The sequence below is a fragment of the Triturus cristatus genome, chromosome 5_1, assembly GCF_964204655.1.
Source record: "Triturus cristatus chromosome 5_1, aTriCri1.1, whole genome shotgun sequence".
Classification (NCBI taxonomy): domain Eukaryota; kingdom Metazoa; phylum Chordata; class Amphibia; order Caudata; family Salamandridae; genus Triturus; species Triturus cristatus.
Window position 1 is genome coordinate 994,018,542 of NC_140587.1, and position 17,516 is coordinate 994,036,057.

Consider the following 17,516-nt stretch of genomic DNA (forward strand, 5'->3'; position numbering starts at 1 on the left):
TGCATGTGTTACTCACTACAGGCATCATATTTGAGCTCCAAACAGATTTTTGTGGAGATCAAATATACTTTATATCACTTGCCTGTATTTATGAATTCACTTGGCTTTTGGTGGGTGAGCATGAAATGTTGGTAGCGGCTGCCTAATTTCTTTGGATTGGGTGTGCATAGTATTGTCACATCTACCAGCAAAACCATAACAAAATTAAAATACATTGACATTATGACAGCTATAATTCACCAGGGGCTGCTGCCATGGATTTGGCAAATAAAGATGAATTGTTTAGTGCAGCTTGACATCTTGTAGGTGCAAAATCCATTTTGTGTAAATGCAGAATCTGCTGCTCTGCATGGTGTACTTATGGTCGGGTAAATGACTTGGAGGGGCCTGTGCTTAAAGTTTTCTCTTTTGTGTGCATTGTGGATGTGAAGAGTCCACCATTCTGCATTGTGTGATCTTATTCAGGGCCTAGGCTTCTAAATCTGGGAAAGGTATTCTTTCTATTAAGGTTCATGTTGTTGCTACACTTCCCCTAGCTTCTCTCCTTGCATCGCTGCACTGAAGAGTGGTTATTTTTCTACACACTGTGGCCTGATTCTTCATTTAATTTTTTAGAGAGAGAAAAGCTAGTATGACTTGTGTGACATAATTGAGAAGCCAAGACCTTCAGTGCCCACTACCTATCCGAAGGAAGTGCATGATGTGGGGAATTCTGTGTATCCCCCAAATGTAAAAAATATATGAATGCTGTCAATTTCCATCTGTACTTCTGCTGTCCACTCTAACGTTCCCACATAGGTTTTTTTTACACAGTGCTGAATCATTTCTTAAAGTATATGGCATTAGAGTGATTAACTAGTGATCATATTGGATGCTGTGTAGTGCTACAGTATAAATGCCTGATGTTTTGAACATGTTTGTCTGTGAAAGGCTTATTTGGTGGGCTCACTCTATTGTGGATAGGATTGGGAAGGTCTACATTTAGCTTTCTGGTTGAAGACCTTCTGACAAAGTGCAGTCCGTAGTTCTTTCTTGATTTTCTTGTGCTTTGGATTCTGAATGCTTATTTGATCTTGGTATATACTTGATCTTCAAAGGTTCTCAGTGGCCTTTGCCACGTTTTGTCTGACACACCAGATTGACATTTGCAGGATCATTGAGACCCCAAACAGAACAAAGTTAACCCATGTTCTGGAGGTGGTTGTACACATTTGTCACAGAAAGCCTTGTGCAGCTGCTTTTTACTTTATGAAGGGTGACTAGATACCTGAAAAAATGTATCCATAGTGATCATACTCTGTAACCTTATATGGTGGAGACTTATTCATTCACGGTGTACTTTCTAGGGCTTCTCTATATCTAACTCTAGTGGTGCACGGGACTGTGCCGAAAGACCAAATAGTCAGTCCATAGATGTTATAATGTAGACTTCTCTCAAGGCAGGGCTCAACGCATGTTTGGCAAACCAAGGGGCAGATTTACTAAGATTTGATGCACCGCAACAAAGCTAGACAACTTGCTATGCATGATATGGGGAGGGCAGGAATGTACCCTATCTACTAAGATATGGCACATTCCTGCTCTCTCTCTGCGAAGCGGCAATGCAGATACCCTTGCACCATGGTGCAAGTGTGCCAATGTTCAAGGTAGCATTGTTTTTGTGACGGAAGAAACGCTTTTCTGCACAAAAGCAACCCTCTGCGTCTTTTGTCTCTTTCTATGTGTGCTGCAAAATGCAGGGCACATAGAAAGAGAAAACAACGAGGAGGCATATGTTTATTTCCTGTGAAGGAGTAGCATTTTGATGCATTCCCAGGTTTACTATTGTTAGTAATTCTGTGAGTGTGCCAAAAACCATGGGGGGATGCTTGGTAACACCCACGCTCTACCCATAGAACGCCTTTCAAAGGCAGGTTAAGGCAGGGCAGCAACTTGTGTTGCCTTACATTACCCCAAATTTACCACGCCATGTAGAGCCCTAGGGGGCACTGCGTGGCACAGTAAATCTTTTGAAGGGATTGTGTTGCCCTTGCGTCATCTTGTGTAACTTTGTGGTAATGCAACCCCTTACTAAACCTGGGCCCAGGTTTCTGAGCACATTTGGCTTTTTTGTTCACAGAATCCAGCTCTCTATAAAATCCACTGAAACCTTTGCATATCAAACCATCCTAAAGCATGCATCACCCACTCTCTCCAAAGCCCATATCCACCCACTGACATTAAAACATTTATCCATCAGCCAGAGTCAAATATTCATCCCTCCATCCATGTTTGCTCCATCCATCTATGCAAACAAAACCATACACTTACCTACCCACCACAGTATGCACCCACAGAGATCCAACCATCTATTCACACAGCCACCATTCCAACCATCCACAAATCTAATCAACATCCATACACCTATATACATATGTACCCATATTTCTATTACTTGACGATTTATGTCCGAATGTCTCTGGTCTGTGTGTGTTCATTTGCTTCTGAATGTGGTCTGTCTGTGTGCATATCGATCTAAGAATATGTGATTTTTGTTTGTGTATCCAATATAATTAAGCAAAAACAGAAACCAATTTCATAATGAATCACATACACCTCAAACATGCACACTAGCATTGATAGTGTTATTTTTACTTGTGCTTGGTAATGTAAAGGCTGCGTCATGACACTAACATTGTTTTCTGCACTTCAGCCTGTCTGTGATAGAGCGAATCTATTATACAGCATCTGCATAATGCAGCGACAGTCTGATTATGATAGATCAGGCATCATTAACATATTGTGACATGTTGACCTTGTTAGCCAGCAGTGTACTTAAGGAGCAACATCAACTCCAGTCCTTTTGATGTTAACGATTAAATGCACATAATTAAAAGTTGGTGAAAGTGCAATTTCTTCATAAATACCTGAGAATTGGGCATGAAGAAAAATCGTAAACGCTTGGAATGTGGCCAACATAAAAGGTTTAAATTTAGAAAAATAAATATAAAATGGCATCAGGAATATGGGAAAAAGAGTAGTAGAGCTGAATCAAAAGTGCTTGATGGAGGTCCTCATATATCAATTATTTTTTATAATTTAGTGTGAATCCTTTTTTAATATATTCATAAATAATAGTTCAGATGTCCGTTTTTAGCCAGAAGGCTCTACACATCTTAAGGATATAGCTTTGCGATTATAATCTTTGGCCATGAGCATTGACAGAAATGTAGCATGTGAAATACATTCTGAGACTGGGTCAAAGTCAATAGTTACAGACGACCGCGATGGAGCGCGGCTTGGATACACAAATTGGACTGAGGTCGGTCTCCACTTACCTTCGGACTTGGAAGAATTTTTGCAGAAAAATGTCTCAAAACGCAAAGTTCAGTGGGGCAAGGCTGCAGGGAGTGTCAAGGGACAATATGTCATCATCATGGAACTGCAGGATAAAGTTGTGAAGAAGAATTCTACATTTGGGCCTAGTCTCTTTTTAGATGAGGCTGGATACCCCTTCTGTGAGGAGCCGTTGAACAGGATTTGCTGATGCGGAGAAGAATGTAGTGGGAGCTAGTGAAAGGCAGGCCAAACGGCAATGCACTGTGGGCAGATTGGCTAACATTGAGGTCCCAGTCTTGTGCCTTCCTCAGAGCACTTTTCGACTGAAACATTTCCAAGTCCGCGTTTTTGGGCTTTCTAGGCACCTTTACCACTACTTCCCAGAGTCCAGGGCAGGAGGGGCACCACTTGAATGGTCAGGACTCACTCAAGCTGGATCCAGGTGGGGGTTCAAAACGGTTGAATACCTTTCTTTTATTAAGGCAATGATCAGGGGGGCAGTCATCTAGCCCTTGGAGTCAATCTGGAAGTCCTGGGTTCAAGCAGAAAAGCAGGTATCCAGCAGCAGGGCAGTCCTCTGAAAGCCCTGCACAAGTCCAGCAGTAAGTTGAGGAGTGGGTCTGAGGGTCCAAATGTTATACCTGGTGCCAAGTTTGAGGTGGAGGAAACCTCTGAACCCCAGACCATTTAATTACCACCCCTGGGTATATGTTATACCACTTTACTAGGGACTTATAAGTAAATTAAATATGCCAATCAGGCGCCGACCAATATTACAATGTTTTAGGGAGTTAGCAAAAGCAGTTTGTCAGTGTTTAGTAGTGGTAAAGTGCACAAAGTCCCAAGGCCAAGAAAAAGGAATTCAGCAAAACAGGAGGGGAGAAGGCAAAACGATTGGAGAAAGACCACCCCTAAGACTGACTGGTCAAACCAAATCAACTTTATTTGATTTCAAAAGAAATCATAAAAGCATTGATTTTATCGAAAAAGACACCTATAGACAGTGCTCATCATCATAAAAAACACATAGCACAAAATATTTATTTTCTAGTCTGTAAAACCTTAAAATGGTAGTTGGCAAGAGCCTAACAAACTGACAGGGAGGGTACCATCTGCAAATACAGAAAAGCAGGATGACATTGTTTAAAATCAAGGAAATGTAAAATCAGTGAAATTTAATATTTCCTCAAATCATTTAAAAAGATACAAAATAACAAGGTGTGTAGTACTTTGAGTAGGATTTTCATCACAAGGATTTTTAGATAGATCTTTGGACCAATCATTTGGTGGCGGTAATGTCACTAAACAATGAAATATATCCAATCTGAAACAGGTCAAAATGAACTTATGTTGGATATTATGAACAAACGTTAGATACGGTTGAAAGAAAGAAGTACTCAGAATTAGTGGGTTTCGAAGAACACTTGGTTTAGTTAATTCAGTAACAACCTTTCTATGTATGAAACATCCTATTTAGCTCTTTCCTTGAGACAGACTGCAAGGTCTCGGGACACTCAAAAAATTCTGGGTGTCCCAAATCGCGGCAGATCTGCTTCACAATTTTTAACCAGGGAATTTGAGAAAAATGCTGAAAATTTAAGACAATCCTCAATTATCTTTCAAGAGAGCAAAGTAGCAGCACAAGTTTATACTTTGTGCCACAACAGAATAGGATATGTACATGCAATGTTGGCTAAAAATGGTATAACCGATTCTACATGACAACTTGGGATGAACAGCTCGGGGCCTGCGGGGAAGAAGCGGACAGCGACGTGGGCCTAATCACGGTCCACGGTGCAACAGCAGCAATAGATCTAATAATATGTTGCTTCCTGGTATTAATTACAGCAGTCCATGGCCCACTCTGCAAAAATGTGACCCCAAATATGAAAAAGAGGATGTAAAACGGTATTTTCTATTATGGACAAATAAATCTGAGTATTTCACAGTACCCTTCCCACACTTCATTACAAGTTGTCTTCCCCAAATTATTTGTTAATCCCAGGTCCTCCATGAACAGTAAAAAAGATGTCGGAAGATTCTGCAGGGCGGTAGGTGTGTGAGCAATAAGCAAAGCATTGGCTGCGTAGAGGGTGGCTGAAACCAGACACTGTCCAATTTAGGGGAGGTCCCTGCACCCTTCAAGCAACACATTTCCCAAGTTAATAATGTAGGGGAAAACAAAGAGGAAGCAAGGACACATCCCTTCCATACCCCCCTCTCCACAATGAACGATGATGTACATTTGCCCTTCAGACCGAACAAGACTCTGGCTCTACTTCCTAGTAGAGATCCCGTAAAAACATATTTATTGGGGGATCTGCTACTAAATCTTCTAAAATAGACCACAACTTGGCATGGATTACACGGTCAAATGTGATCGATGGGTCCTCAAAAGCCAGGAACAGATGACCATCCTTTCTCAGTGTATATTTGCTAATTAACAGGTTTAAATGTAAACAATGTTTAATCGTCCCCAGTGCTTTGCACATCCGAGAGTATCTCTTTGCTTTCTGCTTAATCCTCCAACCTATCCAATTTTATTCTGTCTACAGCCTTTACCAGGGAGTCAAGTCAGGAGATCAGGTGTAACAAGATGGATTATCGCGATCAGCTTTTTTGTAGATTGGATCAATCGTAGCATCAAGCCATGTGCTCATGGGACCTACACTTCCACATGCAACAAGCACCACAGTTAAAATAGTCCCCCATAATGAAACATTCTCTTGATACAGATCAACTGGAACTCCAGCCAGGCTTGGAGCCTTGCCTCCCTTACTGCACATCAAAGCCCTGCTGACCTCATCAAGACCCAAACCCAAGATTAACTGCAGGCTATAAAACTGATTTACTCCGGGCTTGTGAAATTAACAAGGATTGGAGGTTGAACCCTGAGAATAATTTGAGCAATTGGGTAATCCCATGTCCAATTCCCCAGCTAATTGCTTATTTTTACCCTGAGTTTCAGCCAGAGATATTGGCTTTGTTTAGCAGCTAGAATCTACTTGCACAATTAAAAGAATCCACTGTGTTCCTGCATGTGAATAAATGACCTATTTTATATGGTCACTCCCATTTTTTGCTAAATTCTATTGTTTTTTTAAGACTCTGCACACTGGGGCACTTCCATCCAGTGTCCATTGTATGTGCTCTGATCCCTAAAACTAGTGAAAATCTGCTAATCCCCGATTGGCATATATAATTTACCTGTAAAACCATCATATATAGTGCAGAAACTACACCCATGGCATGGCAAGATAAATGCCACCTGTGAAATTGTGCACTTATTGTGCCATTCACTAGTATGTTAGGGAAAACATGGCTTCAGGCCTACTAGTCAATCCTCACTGATGCAGTTTGAACTTGCAGTCTGACCTGTCAACATAACCCTTCTTACAAGGAAAACCCTTCCTCTTAAATATTAATGTGGTGTTCCTATGTCCCTGCAGTAAGATGCCCCCACAATACATTTTCACTGTGGAAGGCTCAGGCTGTCCTATAAGAAAACTAGTCTACGATTAAAGCGTTCGACCTGGTAAATAGATCCAAACTTTGGCATATCCTGTTAGATATGGGCATCGACCCAAGCTTAGTCTACTTACTGGCTGACCTACACAGGGATCTCACCGCAAGGGTCAACCAAGAAGGAAAATGCACAAGACACTTTATATCGGGTAGAGGTGTTCGCCAAGGCTGTATTTTAGCACCACTACTTTTCACCTTGTATATCAAGACTTTGGGCAAGTTTTTAGAATTGGGAAACTTGGACATACCCCAGGTAGGGGGCAGGCTCATTCCTGTGCACCTCTACGCGGACGATGCCGTCCTATTAGCCTGCACAGCTGTAGGGCTCCAAAGGCTTTTAGACTCCTTTGGGGCCTACATGAAATCTTTGGATTTAGTGGTAAACATAGCCAAATCCCACGTAATGACCATGGGCCGGAAACCCAAAAAACCTAAAACTTTTACTGTGAAACTGCAGAACTGACCAGGGTGACCTCCTTTACTTATCTAGAAGTACTTTTTGATGAGAGGGGTTCCTGGGTACCTCAACAGAAAATAAAAGTAAATTCGATGGCAAGGCCAATGGCTGCTTTGAGTGGATTTGCACAGCAACTGGGGGCTAAACCAATGAATGCAATGCTCAATATTTATAGGTCTAAATGCATAGCCATTGCATCATATGGCTCGGCCATTTGGGGATATATGTCAATGGAGGGGATACAGACAGTTGAAAATAAATGTCTACGTACCCTCCTGTATGTACCTCAATCCACTCCTACTTTTTCAATTCACCAGGAATTCGGTGTTGGATATGTGGCAGACAGGTTGAGGCTGGCTTCGGTGCTTTGCTGGCTTTAAACCTGGTTTAACCCCCAATTAACGCTGAGCCATAAGATAATTAGGGATTGTGTCACCCTGGACCGAGCTAACAAAATTCCATGGCTAAACTATGTTAAGAATACTTTAACTAAGCTTGGACGTCCAGAATTATTCGATTTCCCGAATAAAGCAAGAAAAGATGATTTGGCATGGGTAAAAATTCACTTACTGGATCAGATGAAGGTAGAGCGGGAGGAGATCGAATTAAAGAAACCGACAGTTAAAGTCCGTTTTTTTGCTAAAACCACATCTGAGATTGAACCTTACCTAAGCATTGTCACAAAGCCGTTCCACCGCTTGCTTTTAACCAGATTTTGTTTTAACCTAATTCACTTTTTTTCTGGGTAATATGCAAGGCTGGAGTAGGACGTGTGATTCAGGTCCTTGTACCTGTGATAATTTTTCAATACAGGTTACAATGCATTTTGGTATGTTTTGTGACCACTATAGTGCTATCCGCAGGAGGTTCTTAGTCCCAATTTTAAAAGGGAAAGGTTTTGTTCAGGTTAAACCCGCTTTACTGTACTTACAAATGCTTAATGATCCATGGGAGATTTTTAACATTGCAAGCTTTCTTGTCGCAGCTATGAGACTTAGAAAAATTCGGCACCCTATGTTAGCATCAGAGTATTTTTAAAGTCCATGTTATTACTCTTTTAATACTTGCCTTCTTATTCCTAAATTATTTTTATTGCAATAATGTACTGTTTTAATGGTTTTAACCACAGACAAAATTTTTAAACAACCTCATGAACTTTGTCTTATTCCCTCCCTAATTTTGTCAAATCGCCCTATTATTGACGATTCGGTTATGATATTTTACTGTGTATTGCATATGTTTTCATTGTGTACTGTATGTGTTTTATGTATTGTATTGTGATTTAATGCATGGTACTTTTATGGTTTTTAGTAACCGAAAAAAGTGTTTTTTACTTGACTTAACTTGATTAAAACATTAATTCTGCTATCTCTGGATTGCGACCAGATTATTTAACCACTAATTGGAATATTTATTAAAATGTAAAAAATCCAATTTAATGGTAGAGTTATATTGTTAATAAATGTTTAAGAAAAGTAACTTTTAAAAAGTGCCCGGATCCCTGCTTGAAGCTGCTAGCAGCTGCCCTGTCTGTTCTTGACATTAATGAGTAGGAACACCTGCTCCCAGAGCAGAACCAATGACCTGGGAGTTGGGAGATGTTTTTCTTCTCAATGTAGAATGTAATCTTAATTTGTAAAGTGCCTGTTCTTTCTCAAGAAAATGTAAGGTGCAACACTGTGGAAGGCAAATCTTTGTTCCTTGAGCAAGGCTGTATCCAAACCTAGTGTTAGGGAAGCTAAAGCCAGAACCAGTTTTGAGTGATCAGAACAGGGGGAGGCTATTCATTTCCCTGGGGGACATCGCTGGCTTGTACACAGACTTTGCAAGTAAGAAAAGGTTTCCCTATCTTCGATTTCAGGAGTAAGGTACACTCTGGGATTGTTTACTGTATGGGAAACATGAGCAGCGGAAAATGTGGTTAGGATTTCCCCTGGGAAATGTTAACCCTTTGGTTAAGGAGAAGCTAGATATAAACTCCACCCACTTACTAGTGCCAGCTATATATGTGGTACCCAAAGGCATCCACCTCAGACCACTCTTTGGGCCTGTGGAAGATCAGAAGAGGGATGCGTCTACTTGCAATGATCTGAGAGGTGAACCCACACTCCATTGTGTTAAGCCCAAGATTGCGTCTAGGCTTCTATGGGCTATTATTGGCAGTTAGTGCTTTTTGGCACCATTTTTACTTAAAACTTCAAAAATGTATATCCCTGGTTGTCTTTATTGGATTTTTTTTTTTTTACACTATACTCTATTTTTCTTAATTGGTGAGAGATTTTTAGTGAGTTGTGTTTCTGACTTTTTAACTGTTTTGAATTTTGAGAGTTAAGCTTGTCTACTCTCAGCTCCCAAGGGTTGAGCTCAGGTTTCAATACTGAAACATAAGTCTGGACCTAACAGGTTAGTGCTTTTATTACTTGTGGTGGACTACCATCCAACCCAATTAGTAGTTTACCTTCTCACACTGCAGATCTCATAAACCCCATGGAGTCAGTAATTGCTGATACAGGCCACATTGGAATTTAAAGGGACTTCACTTTGGGGCACAAAGATCCACTGCGTTACTGTCTTTTTGGGGTAGACTTAACACCTAGCCCCAGTCATGCTGAGATAAAAATTTGCAATTTCACTAAAAGTGTTAAATTGTACTTCTACCTTGATTGAAGGTCATCTGGTCATCAGGACAGGTCTTTCAGAGTCTAGTCCATGGTTTCCATTGTAAGATGCTTTCAACAGTAACTGTTTCAGGTACGCAGCAAAATGTCCATGCCCAAATGGTACTCTGGGTGTTTTTGCGGTCTTTAATAGCTTCTTATGGCCAAAGGGCCTTCTGCATGCTACTGAAAGACCAAGGGATGTTCCAAGCGGGCACACAGTTAAAATGTCCATTTGTAAGTCATGCATTGCTTTTCTATTGGGTATGCAAATACTTCCTCTGCTACAGGAACTTCTACAACCTCTACTCAGCAGGAGGGCCATTCCACTGGCCTGGGGATAGCTCTTGCCCTGAAACACAATGAGTTTCATGTACACTTCTCTCTCTAGAGGCCTCTGCCTGTCAGGCAGAAAATCCTCATTGCAGCAGGCTAGGAAGAAATCTCTTTTTCACCTGTTACACCTGTTAGGAGAAGGCCAAAAGTGTACATTAATGGAAAAAAGGAAAACTATTTGTGATGATTCATGGGTTAATGGCACAAAAGTATCTGCCATTAACCTTCCAGGTTTTACTTCAGTATTATCATATTCCTTTCAAATTAATTTGCTTTATGTCAAAACATTATTCCTCTGTGCCATGAATTACAGAGTTAAAAAATGGTGCCTCGTATCATCAATTTCGCTGATCCTTTCTGCTCTGAAATATCGCCCTTGATTTGCTTAGGTATTTCCACCAGGTTTTAAATGAAATTAAAACCCTTGAACAGCCATCTGCTCAACTGTAGAGTTGGGCCTACTCTAGTGTTTGGTCCCTGTACTACACCCTGAAACGAAAGGTTGCTGGGAGGGGTTTCAGAGGCAGGTGCTAGCCAGGAAGGCTGACGCTTATACTGTGTTCGAAATCAGGGTCAGCTACTGGCTGAGGCTGAGCAAAAGTGTGAACTAGTTGCAAAGTAACAGATGTCCAGTCAAGGTTGTGGCAGCATTTTATTACTCATTCACATAAGCTCTGGCAGAATTTTAATCATGTACCCATCAACAGTAAAAAGCCATTAGTTCATGAAAAGGTCAGATTAGCTATACAGTACTAGTTTTGTTTTACTAACACTTTCTGGTCAAATGGTTTTCAATTACTGTTTTAGTTCAAGGAACACATTTAGAATGTATGCTGTATTGTAGCTGTAGAGAGCATACACTTATAAATACATATACAAAAACGTAAGAGCGTGTGGTAAAACTATACCCTTCAATTCTACAGACTATGCCTTCCAGAACACACAAGTCCTTGCACTATGGTGCAAGAATGTGTTCGCGTCGGCGCATGGCAGTGTAAATATGTCAATGAAAGGAAAGAGGAAAACAGGGCTATACCTTAGAAGATTTGGCACTGTTCCACTCTCACGTTTTCTTGCAATGCAGCACAATAACTTAAGCCTATGCTCTGTTTTATGTGAATTTCTCATTATTCTAGGCCTTATTTTAAGGAGACTTATGTTGATGGTAAGACGGGCATGGCAGAAAAGGATTGACATGATTATGTCACCTTTATGCAAGACCTTGATCTACAGATCCAAAACCTTTACAATGATATGTATAGCAAGACCTAGGAGAAGACCAGTGCATATTATTAAAGAATAGTAGAGTGATGGAGACTGTGACATTTTCGTAATTTATAATCTTATTTAATGATAAATATGTCTGGAAACCTTTTATTTTATGATTCTCCTAGAGAAACAATGTTAATCCTTATTTTTAGAAAGTATGAATTCAGACAGTGTAGACCGGCGTTGTTGTTTTTACAAAGCCTATACAGCCCTGGGGTATGATATGCAGTGGCCTCCTTCATTTGGCAGGCATTTAAATTACAAAAACGTGCAATTTCCGGAAACAATGATCTCCATTGACTTTATAAGCTTTATGCTGCTACTCCATTTAGTATTTTGTGTAGGTTCTTCGTGGCCATTCTAATCTGTGTTCAGCCCGGATGCAATGTAATATGCTTTTATTTCTCTGGATTGCTATCCTTCGAAATCTTGCTTTTTTAACGCACTTTACTATTTTTTGCTGCTAGTTCTTGAGTATCGTGCTGATGATCTTATGACACACTTTTAATTCCTTGTTTGCATAAGAGATGTAATATGATAGGTTTTATCTATCAATATATTATTGTACTGTAAAGTTTTTCTTCTATCTGTTGTGCTTTTATGATGCAGAAATGTTGCAAATAAAGCTCTTTTGAGTGATTGATTGCTGTCCTTATACTACGATGGAGATTTCAGGACATTATGATCATGCTCTTGCAGCTGGTTGTGAAGCAACAGGTTCTGCACATGGGGGACCTTTTATCAAGCCAGAACCATATTAGGATGTGACCCCCATGTTTTTATAAAGAAAACTGAAGCGGACAAACAAACTTCAATCATTCTTATTTTGTCATTTAACTTCAATAAATTACAGTTAGCCAAATAAAAAGGCGATTATTCAGATTTTGTCATTTTCCTCTGGACGTTGTATTTGCGACATTTACAAACATCTGACAAATGTTGGCTTTTTCAGCTTTCTAAAGCTTCACAATTAAATATTCCAAAATGATCTTGCATTTGCTGAGTCTACATTTTAATTAATGTATTTCTGTGGATTGTGTATATCCTTACTTAATTTTACTGCCCCCTCCCCCATTCAGGAGTTTGTTGCATTAAAGCAGTTTGTGTTTCAATACCTGTTTTTCATTAGCACTTTAGTTTTTCTAGAACCGTCTGTCTCAATATTGCCAAATGAATGACGGCCTGCAGGAAAATAGGCATTTAATAGAGGTTATGGGTCAATTCCAGGTTTTCCAGAAGCATGAAAGGTAGTTTTTCAGTCGAGCCTAGGCAGCGCATGCTCTGTCTCTTTGAGACATGCTGTATTCACTATATGGGTTTACAGTCCGCCCGTTGCCTTTTTATTTGTCCCTTCGATTGTCGTTCAAATATGCTTGCTTGCTAGTACTTAATCCTTCCTCTTTGACCCTCCTTTCTGTGTTTGGTTTCCTCCTACAGAGCACTGCTCAATTACTGTTAACATTACGCTTCAGTGTTGATGTGTTTATCATGGGGACAATTCTTTTTTTCATTCCTGCTCCCCTCACTGTTTGCCCATCTTCAGTGGTTCAACTTCAGCACCCGTTATTTAATTTCCCCATCCCATTCAGATACTGAGATGAAATCTTAGACACTTCAGACGCTGTTTTTGAGGGTGTCTTTTTGATATTCTCTGACTTCAAAGAGCAAGGATTTCCCCAAACCCATCCCGCTTCGCTGCTTGTTGCTTTACCATGCCTCGGTCACCAGATCTTCAGCAGCCCAACCTTGCAGAACAGTTAATGGCAAGGCTTGGGCAACTCCAGTTGCATTTTCTCTGTGATGCCACTGCAGCCCGTTTATTTATTATTTCCCCTCTACCTGACAAGGGGGAGCAGTTTCTGGTCCTCCCACCTCCTTCCATGTCACTGCATGCCCACCCCACTGCCTCTTCCTGTCATCCTTCTTCTCTGAGAGCTCCAATTTCAAAGTACAATCATGGCATCTCCCCAGGGACTATAAGACATTTTGTATTATATACTGTGAATTTGAGTGACCTGTAACTTTACAAAAGCACGAGCTCCATTACACAAGGTCAGGTTAATTTTTTTGTTTCTAGGTGCGCAGAGATTAAGTGACGGTGATGCTGCCCCTCTTTATCCATTATTTCCCCTTTACCTTAAAAAACAGAGCTGCATTCAACCCTCCTACCTCCTCCCATGTTGTGGCATGCCTACCCCACTGCCTCTTCCCGTCATCCTCTTCCTCTCAGAGCTCTAATTTCAAAGCACATTCACGGCTGCACCCCAGGGAAATTAGGCCTTTTTAGGTCTCACCTGACCCAGCGCATGCGCTGGTCTGGATAGACTTATTAAGAGGGCTCCAAAAAGTGCTACCAGGCCAGCCTAGAGCTACAGTGCATGTGCGCGGGCGCGCGCGTCGCGCTTTACCGCGATTACTTTCACTTTCGCCACGCGGCCGCTTTGATGTTTGATCGCGATCACTTTCGCGCCACGGCCGCTTTGATGTTCTCCGTGAGGCTTCAATACATTGCAGCAGTTAAAACAAGCATTGGCATAGTCAATAGGTCTCGCTTTTGGGACCTCATAAGTGTTTAGTTATGCAACTGTTGCATGGCTAAACACATAAGGTCCCAAAGGCGAGACCTATTGGCTATGCCAATGCTTGTTTAATCATATAATGCAGGCGCTGTCTCTGGTTATTCATTATTGACCCTGTACCTGCCAAATGGGAGCAATTTGCTGTTGTTGGTATGTCCAGTGCTCCTATACCCAGGGGACTGGGAGAGAGGGCAAGACTGGGGGCTTGCTGGTAAACGGATGGTGCGAGCAGTGTTTTAAATGAAAAACTCTGGAGAAAGGCACCTGGTGAATAAAGTCCTCGGGAAGGAGGGATGTGATGTCTCCATGATTGGATAGTACTTTGCTGCTTTTTTCATAATCTAGAGACGCAGTTGCACACAGAATTTATAGTGCTGTTGACTTGCATTGAGGCACTTGTCTTTCTGTCTTTGTTAAAAAGCCTTGGAACATGTCCATAAATGTTTCCTGAGGCAAGCATGTATTCCTAAATCAGACTGCATGACCCAGTGTATAGTAATTGTAAAGCTCTTCAATCCCTGGTGGCAGAGCACCCAGGATAATGTGTTGCATGGCCAAACACTTATAAGGTCCCAAAGGTGAGACGCATTGGCAATGCCAATGCTTATCTACTTTCCTGTTGTCGAGTTCGATACAAGATGTAGACACTTGTGTAGAACTAAAGGCTTGGTGCATATGCAGGAGTAAAAACAATTACTGTTAACTTTAAATACTAGTTCTATCTTGAATTAAACAGAGTTCTTCAACGTGGCCCAACCTATCGCTTCAACTTTAACCAAACTAATAATTTCGTCGTTCTAATGCTAATTGTAAGTGTTCTTTTTTACAATGTAGAGCTACAAAAACGCTTAACAATGCGGCTAAAAATAAATGTACAAATATGCATAAAATTATAGCAAATCATGTTACACAGCACAATACATAAACAAGGGGAGCTGTCTGATCTTGGTACTGATTGCCAATCTAAGGGCTAGATGTACTAAGCATTTTTGCAACCACAAACCGCCCTAATCACAGAATCGGGCAGTTCCCAACGGCAAAAATAAATTTTGGTACGTTAATCCAAAATTGCGATTTGGTAACATGTTACCGTATCACCGTTTGGAACTGCAAATACATACCTCTTAGTTATTTGGAAAAGGGCATTTTCAGGGCGTCCTCTCCAAATACGAATCAGAATGGAGTGTATGAATACTTCGTAACCGAAATGTGGTCACAAAACATTCACATTTTACCGCCAACACAAAGTTAGTGCTTACCCATTCGCAAATGGAAATGGGTTCCCATGGGACCCCTTTCCCTATTCGAATGTTTTAAAAAAATGTTAGAGCAGGCAATGGTCCCACGGACCACTGCCTGCTCCTAAAAAATTTAAATTAAACTTTTCATTTGTTATTTTAATATGCATGCCGTTTTTCTTTAAGGATAACGGTCTGTATTTAAATAAAGATATTTCTTTATTTAGAAGCAATAACAAACATGGTGCTCTGCTGACCCCAGCAGGCCACCATCCTTGTGATGGCAGTGAATCCTAGTGGGTCACAAACTGCGACCCACCTCATTAATAATCATGAGGTAGGTCTAGTTGCTGCCCACTATGAATCACCAATGGGCCAGATATTACTTTTGTACATTGGCACTAGCGATTACCAAACAATGATTTGCAAAAAATCGCTATTTGGTAATTGCCAATTCTAATCTTAGTAAATTAAGCCCTAAATGGTTCGATGAGGAATCTGTCAGTGAATTACTGGCTAAAAGAGTATGCGATCAACGAGAGGTGGTATTTTGTCATCAGAGCTATGGCAAAACTTCACAGGAAGTGCATGATTTTTATGGAAAAATATGTTATAAAGCATAGACCATGAATAGGCTAATTTAACCACAGGTATAACAGACTTGCAGCAAGAAACATCCATCATGTAAAAGACAGCATTCAGCTAGTCAACATGAGTGCCCTGCCCTGGCATGTGGCGGAGAGTGACATACTACTGGCATGTAGACTATTAGGGCCTTTGATAGCCTGCCAATCACACATCACTCAGAGAAGAGTTGAATGTGCCAAGAACAATGCTGTGCCCGAGTAGACACAGCTGGAATGGCATTAGATTACAAAGAGGCTTCAGAATCGATCAAAATAGACAGATAGTGTATAAAAGAGTAATATGACAGAAAGAACAGATTTGAGTTAAGATAATGTATTTTAAGTTTGAAGATTGAGTGAGATTCTTCATATACTGTGCTAGACGTGGGTAGAGTTTGTACGGTGCTGGATGACTGGGCTGCATGTAATAAATGAACGTTGTGTAGTAGAGTGAATGGGAGTCATTGAGGATCTGTAAAGGTGACTGATGGACACTGTGTAGAGATGGTACACCAGAGATCACTCAATTTCAAATTCAAAATGTTGTGTATTTCGGCATTACAAAATGCCTTCAATTCACCTGGAAACAATTTATATACATAATTCATACGAATTAAAAACCATCTCTAGGTACAGCCGAAATTAACAATAGTAAATCAAAAACATATTGAAGTGTCTATAGAGAACACGCTGGCCATTTGTTATAGTGTTGCAACAGGGTTACTAACATGCAACTAAGATTTGCTTTAAATAGGTGCTCACTCCATAGGACAACACATTTGAACGTAGACGAAAGCTGGCATACCTTGGTTGAAGCCTAGTTGCCTTAACGAAGGCTTTAAGTACAACTGAGGAGGGATTTTTTAAAAACTATACATGAATAAAAAGTGAATATTTGTTCGTTTGGATTTATCAACACAGGAGCAAAGAACTTGGCTATTATATGGAGTAGAACCCTGGAAAGTAGGCATATGGCATATGTCTTATCGTCCCACTGTAAACCAAGTAAGCACGCTTTCCTAAGGGTTTTTATAATGCTATGGGTCGGGCTTATGAATGTATGATAAGCTCTTACTGAAGATTTTGCCATTTGTAAGCCTTTTTTTACTGCAATTTGATAAGATTGTTTTTGTCCCAAATTTATCTTCAGAACCTTAAATGTAAACTAGTCAAGGAATTGATACTCCTGAGTCAGAATGTCCGCCAGTATCTTATGGTGCCTGAGGTTTTGATCATATAGATATATACATGATAGTATCTTCTAACAAGCACTGGCAACGCCAATAGGTGTGTTTTATAACTGAAAGTGCCTTTTGTGTCATTGATGGGTTTAGGCACTCAACACGTCATCATCATACATGCATTTTGTGCACTCATGCATCCATTCATCCATCCACTGACTCATTCTTGTATTCACCCTCTGACACAGCCACAATAAAACACATACAAGTGCAATAAAAAATGCAAGATAAATTAAAAGAATCCAAATGGAAAAAAGAAAAACATGCTGT

The 17,516-nt window shown here is 40.5% G+C and overlaps 1 protein-coding gene across 1 annotated transcript in view; it reads right to left on the reverse strand.

Annotated features, from left to right (window-relative positions):
* The window catches only part of ADCY2 (adenylate cyclase 2), a 3,557,286-nt gene that overhangs the window by 445,114 nt on the left and 3,094,656 nt on the right, over positions 1 to 17,516 (reverse strand). The gene's annotated exons all lie outside the window — the stretch shown is intronic.